The sequence below is a fragment of the Pelodiscus sinensis genome, chromosome 5 (genome assembly GCF_049634645.1).
Source record: "Pelodiscus sinensis isolate JC-2024 chromosome 5, ASM4963464v1, whole genome shotgun sequence".
Taxonomy (NCBI): Eukaryota; Metazoa; Chordata; order Testudines; family Trionychidae; genus Pelodiscus; species Pelodiscus sinensis.
In genome coordinates, this window is record NC_134715.1 from 18,247,769 (window position 1) to 18,260,891 (window position 13,123).

The 13,123-nt window shown below is 38.2% G+C and overlaps 1 protein-coding gene across 1 annotated transcript in view; it reads left to right on the forward strand.

Annotated features, from left to right (window-relative positions):
- Nucleotides 1–13,123, forward strand: part of GRID2 (glutamate ionotropic receptor delta type subunit 2) — a 1,112,728-nt gene that overhangs the window by 559,707 nt on the left and 539,898 nt on the right. The window lies entirely within an intron of this gene.

Genomic DNA, 13,123 nt, shown 5'->3' on the forward strand with positions numbered 1-13,123 from the left:
ATCCCTCCATTGACCTATTTCCCACTGATAATGAATAGTCAATTAGTTACCAAGATCATGTTCTCAAACCATCCCCTTATCATAGAATCATAGAACTGGAAGAGACATCAGAAGGTCATCAAGTCCAGCCCCCTGCTCTAGGCAGGACCAATTCCAACGAAATCAACCCGGCCAGGGCTTTGTCAAGCCGAGACTTAAACACCTCTAGGGATGGAGACTCCACTACTTCCCTAGGTAACCCATTCCAGTGCTTCACCACCCTCCTAGTGAAATACTTTTTCCTAATATCCAACCTGGACCTCTCCCATCTTAACTTGAGACCATTGCTCCTTGTTCTGCCATCTGTCACTACTGAGAACATCCTTTCTCCATCCTCTTTGGAACCTCCCTTCAGGAAGTTGAAGGCTGCTATCAAATCCCCCCTCACTCTTTGCTTCTCCAGACTAAACAGACTCAACTCCCTCAGCCTCTCCTCATAGGTCATATGCTCCAGGCCCCTAATCATTTTGGTTGCTCTCCGCTGGACCCTCTCCAATGCGACCACATCCTTTTTGTAGTGGGGGGCCCAGAACTGGACACAATACTCCAGATGTGGCCTCACCAATGCCGAATAAAGGGGAATAATGACATCTCTGGATCTGCTGGCAATGCTCCTCTTAATGCAACCTAATATTCCATTAGCCTTCTTGGCTACAAGGGCACACTGTTGACTCATATCCAGCTTCTCATCCACTGTAACCCCCAGGTCCTTTTCTGCAGAACTACTACTGAGCTGGTTGGTCCCCAGCTTGTAACTATGCTTGGGATTCTTCCGTCCCAAGTGCAGGACTCTACACTTGTCCTTGTTGAACCTCATCAAATTTCTTGTGGCGCAATCCTCCAATTTGTCTAAGTCACTCTGGACCTTATCTCTGCCCTCCAGCATATCTACCTCTCTCCCTAGCTTAGTTTCAACTTGCATTCTGTTGCATTCTCTTTTCTGTTTGATCATATAAGTGGCAGCTCTGTAACAGTTCTGAACAGGATGAAACTCATCACCTAATAAACCATCTTGTTAGTCTTTAAAGTGCTGCATAGTCCTTTCTTTTGTCATTCGAGTAGAATCTGTCTTTTTGCTATTTTCTGTATATGATGGGTGAATTTTTCATAGTATGCAAATTCCTTAATTATCAGCATAGGTTTGAAAAATCAACTTGCACTTATATACTTGTCACAGTGTGTGTGGTTTAGGATCAGCTCCTCCTGCTGCTTCTCCCATGATAGCAAAATATTATGCAAATGCTTTGCATTCTGTATATAGATTTTACAGTTATACAAATACCATTTTCACATCATAGGAAAAGGAAACCAGTATTCCTACTTTTCTTGACATCTTGCATCTATTAAGAATGAAGCAACCACACTAAAAGTTTGCCACTGACATCAAAGAAACACTTTCTAGTATTCCAAGAGAAAGACCATGGACTCAAATTTGGGTCCCATTTTTAAACCTCTCTTCTTCTCCCTGCAGTAAGGCTGCCAAATTCTGCTGTTACTTCATTTACAGCATTCATCATATTGCCTTTTTCCACATTTCCTTTCAACTGACTCACCTGTCAACACACAAGGGTTGGCAGATGGTTACAACAAAAATACTGAACATACTTGACATTACATTACATTTTATTTAGAAAATACCGCACATTTATATTTTCTCAATTTATTTCCCGAACAGAAAACTCAAATACTGGACTGTCTGGTTCAAAACTGGACACCTGGCAACCCTACAACACACTGGCTGTCTCCTTCCATGGCTGCCACAAACTCCCTGTCTCCGGCCTCTTGCTGTGTCTTCTGTTCCGGTCTCTTCCTTCCATAGTACAGCAGCCAAAATAATCTTCCATGATGTGCCTTGGATTCATTACTTCTCTGATGGAACTCCTGCCATCTCCTTTGAGTACTGAATAAAATTTCACATTCTTCTCCTTTTTTCCCTTCCAATCAGTACAATTGTGCCCTTGCATACACCTTCACTCCTGTTTCTTTTCATAAGCCTTCCTGGGACCCTTTGCTCTGTCAACCATCCTCTCATTGATTTCCTCCTTCTACTTTCATTCTGTACCTTCTTCCATTACTGGACTCTCCCATCTATCTAGACTTCCCACTCTCATTTTTTTAAAACAGTCCTCCTCAGTTGTCCCCATGTATGAGGCTCCCACTGAAAACTTACCTTATTTATGCTAAGCTATAAACACAAAGCAAGAGAACATGCAATGCACTAAAGCCACCAAACTGTAGAAGTTCCTCTTTTATGTTTTCCCTGCCATTTAGCTTGTACTCATGCTTTTATCTCCCTCAAATACTGCAACCTTTTCTTCTCTAGCATCCTCCATTCATTTTGTAATCACACTTCAGTCTAGCCAAATATGGTGACTAAAAAAATTTCATTGTTCATTGATCACTCCATTACTGAATTCCTCCACTGCTTTTGTTGTTTTATGCCTCAGATTAGGCTTCTTGCTTTCAAGAGTTTATCCCTTCCTAAAGCTGTGTGCTTACTTGCTACAACCCTCCACTCGCTCCAACACACTTGGTACACTTTAAGAACTAATGTTTTTATTTATTATTTTTAAAAATTAGTGAAGCATCTAAGAGCCCAGTGACTGGCCAGGAATCCTTTGTTTTGGGTGCTGTACAAACACAAAACATATATCTCTGAATCCTGCCCTTTCATCTCTCAATGTCAAATTTGCTTTTTTTCCATGCTTACCATAGTCCAAATATCTTTCCCTCATCTTCACTATATAGGGCTCCCTCCTCTCACTTTTCAAATCTCCCCCAAAATCCATCCACTTCTTGAATCCCACTTACACTATATCAGTTTTAGCAAAAATGCTGTCGCAAGTGGGTTGTACCCACTAAAGCTCATGATACCATCTACATGTTTTGTTAGTCTTTAAGGTGCTGCTAGACTATTCATTGGTTTTAAAGTTTTTCCAGTTACAGGCTAACTTGGTGACCCTTCCGAAGCTTATCCATAAGTTAGTTGTGTTTAAAAAGAAAACACAAACAACGACAAAAATCCTCCATGATACAACTTTATTCTGTACCTCCCAAGATGTTTTAATTTGTCCATCATTTCAGACTTAGACATGAACAACAATTTCTGTGGTTTTCTGGTGACCTTGGGCAAGTCACAGTCCAGTTTTGTGCCTTTGTTTCCCCATTTGTTGAAATATGGCTAATGATATTTACCTTCTTTGCTAAGCACTCAGGGTTCTTGATGAAAAGTGCTACATAAGAGCTAGTTTTTATTATTAATCTGTTCCTCAGATAGCAATAAAACGCAGTGTCTATTCTTAACAAACAATTACTAGTGACTCCTTTGAAGTTTCCTCAAGAGCCTACTCTAGTAATGGAGCTAATGTTCTTCAGCCCTCACTGAGTTTCCAGGTTTTACACAACCCTTTATTCTTGCAGCTGATGTTGTTTTCTCCTTGTGTTCTTTTTATTTTCAAACAAAACTTGTATTTGATGTAGACTCTGTCTTCACTGATTTATTTTAGTATAAAGGCAAGTCCTAGCCTTAGTATTGTTTGCATTTCAAATGGTAATGCTCATTCCGTTTGCACTGTATACTTCTCTCTGTTGTGAACAACAAAGTAACCTTTTACAATATTTTTGGTATATGAAAACTTCTGTCCTTTTCCATAAAGTGTCCACTGTCTCCTCAGAAGAAAATTCTCCGGATGCTTGCACCTTGGGAAAGAAAGCTATCCATGTTTTTTGCTTCTGAAAGAGTCCTATTCTGAGTAGTATTGTTCAGTGAGGCTATGGCTACACTATGGGGCTTTATCAGGAAAAAGTACGCAAATTGCGCTCTGCAATTTTCATACCTGTTTCCAATAGTTTTCTTGGAAGAGGTTTTTCTGAAATTTGGCCCATCTACACTAGGCCAAATTTTGGAAAACCTCCCTTTTTCAGAAGAGCCCTTCTTCCTCGTGGGAGGAGGAAGATAAGGCTTCCGAAAGAGCATATATGCTCTTCTGCAAAAAAAAAAAAAAAAAAAAAAGTTGAAGAGCAGACACGTTCCCTGGACGCGGTGGAGTTTTTCCGGAATACCTCCAGTATCCCGGAAAAACCCCATAGTCTAGACATAACCTGTGAGATATGTGCCCAGGCGAATGCCAGACTCTTCCAGGGCAGTACAGGCAGATCTTTCTCCACTAAGATATAGCTACCAGCTGCAAGTTCTTTTGTCTGCCCTGCTACAGGCTGTAGTATAGTGCTACACAGCATATCTATCTATCTCCAACAAAGCCTATTGTCTCCCTACTAATGGGCAGGACCAGAAAGATGCCTGTGAAGTGCTGGAAGTTATAGAAGAGAGAGTGCGTGTGAATGAACTTGTGGTGGCTGGAGTCCTAATAAGGAATGGAATGTTCCTAGTGGGTTGAAATGAGGGAGAAAGAATAATAATAATGGCACTTAGGTCACACTGCTCATCCACAGATCTCAAAGTACATAAATATCCCTCCTGGAGAAGGACCTGAGACAAAGAGAACTCAAGTGACTTGACCAAAGTCAGCCACACATAAATTGATAGCAGTGAAGGAAGTAAAAGTGATGGGCCTCAAGACTCTGGGTTCAATGCCAGATCCTCTGGACCATGCTGCCTCCTGACAGTATAGAAGACAGGACTGAGGTGGGTGGGGAAAGGAAGAGAAGCAGAGGCTGGACAGGGAAAGGGAGTGTGTGCCTTGTGGCTGGATCCTGGGGAGGGAGAACAAGAAACAAAGTGATAAACAATGAAAAAAATGCTTTTTGAATGCTCACAGGAGATTATGATTAGAAAGAAAAAGTGAAATAAGGGTCGGAAAAAAAGAGAGGGGATGACAATCTAATTGGAATATGATGGGAGAAGAGGCATCTGGAAGTTCTTTTTTGTACATATATGCACAACTAGGATAGTCATATTGTGAGAGAGAGGAGAGAAGCTTTGAGATGAATCTGTTATTTCATAACAGTGTAAATGGTTAGGCAGATTTTCCTATAAAGTATATCAGTTTGATTTTCATCAAATAGTGTTAAGTATATTGTGTTCATTTTATTCACTTAACAAAAACAATATCATGATGTGTTTAATGAGAAGAGCACACAATGACAATTATTAATATCCAAACTTTAAGTATAGGATTTTTCAAATGCTTGCACAGTGTCTTTAAAAAACTAACTAGAATAAAACCATATGATTTTACGAGGGTAAATTTATCTTTTGATAAATTGTCATTAATTTTGTATTAAGCTGCTTTTAGGACTCAGCCTTCATGTCTATATAATTGCTGTTACGCAGAGGGCAAGCTTGCTATTAAATACTATATCAGACCCACTGCACTGATTAATAACTCCTAGTATAGAGCTAGGATAAGAAATTAAAAGTAAAAGATACAGCTACAGCTCAAGGCTGAAGTGAGGAAGGAAACTCATTAGCTTAAAGTGACACATGCTTCATTTAATAAGTAATCAAGTATAATTCAATGCCAGTTAAAATTATAAATTGTAATTTTTTATTTTATTTTATTGCATCATAACACCATGTATGTGAGCATGCAACTGAATGAAAATTGCTTACACAGCAATGAAGTAAGGCCTGTAATGTTTTGTGGCATATGGCTCACATGTTTCTAAGAAATAGGCTTGAACCAAAACCCCAGCATGGGGGAGCTGGAACTTTACAGATGTCCACATCACGTCTGTATCTCTGTATTTATGGTGAACTGAATCCAAACAATAGTTCCAAGCATACTTGTACTTTAGGGGATTCCAAATTCAGATTTTATGGCATGAGTCTATCTTCATCTGTTGTTTGTGCTACAATAGGAGTGCCACTTGCTTATTTTTGATAGCAGCAAAGCAGGGAGGCAGGCAATGCAAGCTCCCAAATACTAAGGGTGAGTCTAGACTGAAAGGGTTTTTTTTTAAATGGCATTTTTTCCAAAAAAACTTCACTTATGTCCACACTGCTATTGTGTTCTTTCAAAAGAAAATCGAAAGAACAAAGGGTTTTTTCCAACATTGGTAAACCTCATTCCATGAGGAAGAATGCCTTTTCCGAAAGAGCTCTTTCGGAAAAAGATGTGTGTAGACATGGATGAGGGGTTTTTTTCAGAAGAAGAGGAAAGAGGAAAAAGCACAGGTGCCCTGGTTTCCACTCTGTCCATAGTAATCACAGCTTAAATGCAAGATAGCATCCATTCAGTCTGAACACTATCTTTCAGAAAAGCAGATTGCTTTTTCGATGAGCTTTTGCTATGTGGACACTCTTTCGGAAAAAGTTTTTTCGGAAGATCTCTTCCAGAAAAGCTTCTTCCAAAAGAAGCCCACAGTCTAGATGTACTCTAAGGGTGTGTCTAGACTATATCCCTCTTTCAACAGAGGGATGTAAATTAGGCACTTTGAAATTACAAATGACGCGGGAATTTAAATATCCCGCGCTTCATTTCCATAATTGCGTCATGGCGCTCTTTCGAAAAAGTGCTATTTTGAAAGAAAAACTGCAGTCTAGACATGGTTCTTTCGAAAATAGAAGCCTTTTTAAAAAAATCCTGTAAACTTCATTTTTTGAGGACTACTGGATCTTTCAAAAAAGGCTTCTATTTTCAAAAGAATCGTGTCTAGATGGCGGTTTTACTTTCGAAATAGCACTTTTTTGGAAGAGTGCCATGAGGCGATTATGCAAATGAAGCACAGGATATTTAAATCCCCACTTCATTTGCAATTTTGAAGTGCCTAATTTACATCCTTCTGTCGAAAGAGTGATCTAGTCTAGACACACCCTAAGTGAGGTTAAAACATGCAGATGGAGAAAGACCACTTCATTCTGTAAAGCTTAACTGAAAACCTTACAGTATTTTGGCAATTCAACATCTGTTCCCAGAGAGAATTTGCATTGGCAGATGGTGTACAAAAATGAAAAACAATTAAAGGATTTAACCAAACTTTTTTGAACTTCATGGTTCATTTCCAGTTTTTCTGTGCAAGTTTTCACTGGCTTTGGCCCAGGATTCACTGTCGGGGGGAAGGTATTCTGACTGACATCAAGGAGTTGTGGATCAGTTCTATTGATGATGGGGATGAGGGTTTCTTCAGAGTGTACCTATTGTTAATTTGTATCTGCAGTAAGTAATGAATAGGATATGAGAAACAGGTCAATATTTTATGTATTAGAACCGTGATTTTACAAATGTCTTTGTGAGATGTACCAAATCTTTGTAAAATTTAGAGATTAGACAATCAAGTGTCCTAGGCTCAGAGAGACTGCTGGATAACATCAGTCTTATAATACCCCTAAACCCTACAGCTATTGTAAATGCTAGGAGTGCTTGAGGAGTAAAACCTCAGTCAGCACAGTTAGAGGAATAATCAACTTTCCTTTAATTACAGGGATTCAACTAACTGAAGCATGGTAAATTGAGATTCACCTTGCTGTATGGGCTCTCAGGTCTCTTTGTGCTGTTGAGACCACACAGTTCTGGTTGAACAATATACATTACTTGCATAATATTAATTTGGCTTACTGTGGAGGACACGTGTTATCTGTGAAAGATTCTAAAAGCCCAGATGAGACAAATATATGTTTTTCCATGGTAGACTTAGTTACTCTTCATTATGACACAGAGTGAATGGATTATTTTTTCTGTGTGTGGTACATGGCACATTAGCAAGGCTTGTGCATAGTCTGTATAAAGAACGGAAAAGAGAAGGAACAAGAAGAGACGGGAAAAAGATGTTTTTTAGAAAAAATAGCCAGCCTGAATCTTCATCCAAAATAGATGTATTAGTGGTTTGAGAAAATTTTAACTTATGTAAAATCAGTATATACTAGAACTGAATCTCCGGACATTAACCTTTTATTCAAATTCGATAGCAATAGAGACAGAGATTGAGATATTTCTCCTTCTCCCAAAAAACCTTGAATTAGCACAGTCTGCTAATTCTGGTAATCACAAATTAGCTTTAGCAATCAGGACCAAATAGTCCCTTAAATGCTAATAGCATATTAGTTTTAAAATGTTTTCACTCTTAGTTATAAGTAATGTATTGGGGGAGGAGGAGGAAGTTGCTAAATGTTTACTGGGAAGAAGATATTATCAAGATTGATTTTCCTAAACCATATAAAAAACCATGGAGCAGTAATGCATTTGGGAACACTTATCTCTAGTTCAAAGGACAACATTATATAAAATCCAATGAGTCATACATAAATTTTCCTGCATACTTTCAACCAGAAGATCTTCCCTTTATTTCCATGTGAATGTATCGTGAGGTATTTTAAAAATGTGCTGTCACCAATCTTGAAATAAATCAGTTCTAAATCGAGGTTGAACCATGTATTATGAAAGAAGAATAATTTGCAGGAGCAGAATTGGTATCTTAAAATGACTAAAAAAGATCTGAGAATTAAGTAGCAAGATCTTACAATCATATGCCCCATAATTATATTTATTCTTACTCCTTGTTCATAAAATCATAAACCAAAAGCAAAAAAACCTGTAGTTTCTGTTCATACTTCCTATGCATGTTCACACTCAATTTCCTTTTCTGAACTGATGATCTTTTCTATAGTGAAGCCATGAATGCTTTAGAATTATTTTAAGACAACAGACACAGCTGTAGAAACAGAGACCCACTTTGTGGCAAGTGCAACAGCTTGAAGGAAAGAAGAGGGCAGCACACAGGATGTCTGAGTTGAAGAAGACAAAGATGCTTTTGCCCCAGGAGTGGGGAAAGAGTGATGATCTGCTTGCTTCCAATGCCTTTCACTGTCAACATCCTGAGGGCTATGTCTAGACTGCTGACTTCTTTCAGAAGAAGCTTTTCAGGAAGAGATCTTCCGGAAAAACTTCTTTTGAAAGAGAGTGTCCACGCAGCAAAAGCGCATTCGAAAAGCAATCAGCTTTTTCAAAAGATAGCATCCACATTTATTGGACACTATCTCACATTTAAGTTGTGATTATTGTGAATGGAGTGGCAACCAGGGCACCTGCACTTTTTCCTGGACACCTCTTCTTTCGGAAAAAAAACAACAACCCTCTTTCGTGTCCACACACGCCTTTTTTCTGAATGAGCTTTTTTGGAAAAAGGTTTCTTCCTCGCAGAAAGAGGTTTACTGCTGTCAGAAAAACTCCTGCGTTCTTTCGTCTTTTTGTCGAAAGAATGCATTTGCAATGTGGACATAAGTGTAGTTATTCTGGAAAAAACCAGTTATCCTTCCTATATCATTGGTTTGCCAATGACTCTCTCTGTAGCCCTGGACATGTCACTTAATATCTATGTATCTCAATTCCCTAATCGGTAAAGTGGAAATAATACTGTGTACTTAGTGGCTCACTATAAGGAACAGATATTTACTCCTGTATTCTGTTAACACAGAATAAGAAACACTGCAATACATTTAACTGTGGTGGCTGGGGGACATCCAGTTTTTAGTATCATCCTGTAGTGGGGTAGCCTATTCATTCATGAGTGAGGGGACCCAGGACCAGCCTGCTCAGCTCAGTGATCAGTCCCCGCTTGAAAGCAATCAGGTGAATCCTATAAAGAGGTGAGAGAGGTAAGCTGAAAAGGGCAAGGGAAAGTCCCTGAAATACAGGGGAAATGAATTAAGGGTGATCTTCCTACTTGAGTGTGAATATACGTTTTGGGGCTGGGGCTGAATAAAGTAATTGAAAAGATGTGCGACTGTGGGATGGAACCATGAGTGCCCCATGAAGTAGTGAGCCTAGTTGGGTTGCTATTCAGTGGTCTGCCAAATCAGTCTCTGGCATTTTGTTTTAGTGTGGTCGTTCCTATACCACAAGACGACCAACCTTTAATTCTCCTCACTCATGTTCTACTTTAGGAACTGAATTTTTGGTACAGATCTCACTACTGGACACTTTTAGCCCTTTATGGGAGTCACCTGACCCCTTTCCATTTGGGACTGAGAAATGAAGAGTAGGTGCAGTTACATATCACCGTATGATGCTTGTGAGGGTAAATTAATGTCTGTGCAAGGCTTTAGATATGTAAGTATTATTATGAATCCCGTATTCCTTAAGGCTTACTTTGTCACACTTCTAATAGAATTTTATACTAATCCATATAAATTTGATATTTCTGCTAGAGTGAAGAAAGATGTAAAAGACATTTGGAGGTTTTTGTTTTATAGATGGTAAATGAATGTAGATGGATCATGTTACGAATCAATGTCAGCTTTAGAATACAACCTCTTAGTTGGTGACAGTAAATTAAAGGAGTCTTGAATGGCAAGATACTTTTAAAGTCCTTGTGTAATCTTTTTACTTAGAGATAGTGCACAAGTCTGGCTGAAACAATGAGTTCTGTGGCACTTTAAAGACTAACATATTTATTAGGGCATAAGATTTTGTGGCAAGTTTTAGTGATCTGGAACCCACTTCATCAGATGCTTGTACTGGATGAGTTTTTCAAGCTTGGGTGGGCATGATGAAAGGATTTTCAGATGCTTTTGTGCTGCAACTGTTAGTGAAAATGATAAACTACCATTGAAAATTTGGAAAAAGAGCAAAAAGATTTAATTAAGCCTTTCATTGTCAGGAAAAGAGAATATATAGGGCTTCTTACTGAGGCATAATTCCCACTGAAGCCAATGGTTATTATGCCTGGGTAAGGAGTGTGAATAATATTTTGACATCAGGAATTATTTTTGTTTTGCTTATATGAGTATAAATTATAGAGATGGCTCCCTACCTAAAAAAGTAATTGTCAGTGGGAAAACTGAGGCAGAGTGAATGAACATTCCAAAAAAAAAAAAAAAAAGACTTTCTCCAATATCTAAATGCCTATATATTCAGTTAATCACAATTCATCGGACAAGTGTTGGTGCAGAGACATATTTGCCAGCAAAGTTGACTGTATTACCATTCAACATGTGTGTGCTTACATGCACACGCACACGCACTCTCCTTGTATGTATAACCAGGGAAGCTGGAGCCTTGTGGGCTATTGAAATCATGATTCTTCAAGAGCATTCATAATAGAGTGACCTAGAGTGAGCAGATTGCATGCTTTCAGACTTTGTGCTAGGATCAGAATTTGGCCCCGTGAAAATGAACACAGAAAAAATTCCATATTTCTTTTTTCTTTCTACTTTGTTTTGTTCTGAGTAACGCACTGCACAGTGAGAATTCCTCCCAATCTGTAGTATTATAATGAATGTCCTTATGATTTTTGGTCATAAGAAATTTCTGAGAATATAGACATTTGACATGAGAAGGATCCTCCAGGAGATTTATGTAAAATTGTCTCTGTTCCTGATGTGTTTCATAAAGTCATTCTTGAGAGACTGAGTGGGTGCTGAGCATGTTTAGTTTAAAGGGATGCTGTTGAGGCCATTTAGGTCCACAATTTAGCAGCACTGAAAAGTTGTTGGGTTTTTTTGCTTACTTTTAGTTTAGAGATGTTGGTTTTTTTTGCAAAGAATATTTTTTGAATGACACTGGATATTATATTTCAAGGAACAGCATTCCCTGCAGGGCTTGCACTCTAGATATCATAGTATTTACTCAATATATGAAAAGAGGACTGGAAAAGTGATTAGAAGCTGGGTATAAAGAAGCATTAGCTGGTTTATTATCAATAACATGCAGAAAGTAAAGAAACAGTATAAAAGGCAAATAGTTAATATGATTATTTTTTAAAATAACTTTAATATGTTGCTGGATTCTTAATAATGCCACATAATGCTTGGCGCCCTGTGCAGCTGAAGAGTGTGTGTGTGTGTGTGTGTGTGTGTGTGTGTGTGTGTGTGTGTGTGTGTGTGTGTGTGTAGAAATACTCCTTTTTAGGGCCCCCACTGCCTCTGGGTATGTGCAGATTAGATAGCCCCCTGGAAATCCATCTCCACCTTGCATAGCAGAAACACTCATTTTCTGCTGCAGAAGGACCTTCCTGTTTGTGAATTAGGATACTGAACTAAAAAAATTAAATAATTCTGATGGATAAACCTAGTCATGTCAAATCTGGAATAACCCTTCCTTCAGTCCTCATTGTCATTTTTTGGTTGATATATTATTTTGACACAGTGACTTTTTGAGTCTTTTAGAAGTAATCTTTAATATGAGTAAATATTACATGGTAAATGTATTAATTTTATATGAAAAATCTTTTCTGTGTGCATGATCTCCTGTACAGTCTTTTGGCCATATTGATAAGATGCATAAGGGCCAGAGTGTAACATTGTCATCCCCTTATACTACAAGTAATCCCATTGACTTCAACATAACTTTTTATGTGGCATATAGCACTATTCAAAGTGGACAACAATCTGCTCTAACAGGTTCTATAACAAAATTTGTCTGTCAGAATAATACTATAAAGGCAAAATTTTTCAAATATGGATTCTTCATTTGTGTCCTGACTGGTTCTATGCATAAAATCTGCACACCCAGCTGAAGTATTACATGTGCACCTTAAATACTCCTATATATTTTCCTGCACAAGCCTACTTTGCATGTATAAATACAGAGTAACTGCAAATGTAGTATTGCCAGTCTCAAATTTGATATTTAAAAAAATGCTCTCAGTAATTTACATTACAAGCCTGTGTTGTTTCCTTATTCTGGCTCTCAACTCTGCTAAAAAGCCAAAAATAAATACTTCACTCTCTGCTTTATTTCACAGATAATGTGTCAAAATTACAGACCAAATAATTATTTATGTATGATAAGTACATTTGGTATTCATATGGATGTTATTAGTGTAATATTCAGAATTTCTACTGTAAACCAGTCTTCATTAATTAGGCTATTTAGTTACAAGGTGCACAAAGTGGGGAGGAACTTACAGAAGTTTTGAAAACAGCATTCTATTTATAAGACTAAGAGTGGTTTGTTTTCTGTTGCAACACTAAAATGGACAAATTATATATGTTGTGCTGTATATTTCTTGTATAACCAACAGCCATTTGGGTTTTGGTTCTGTCTGTACAAGTTTATGTGCATGATTGTCCAATTGCCTTCAAAAGTGGACAGCCAGTCAAGTTCTGCATGTGTAGTCCAAATATCTTATTTCCAGAACTGGCATGCCAGACTTTGAAAAGTATTTGTCTCCCTACAAAGTCCAG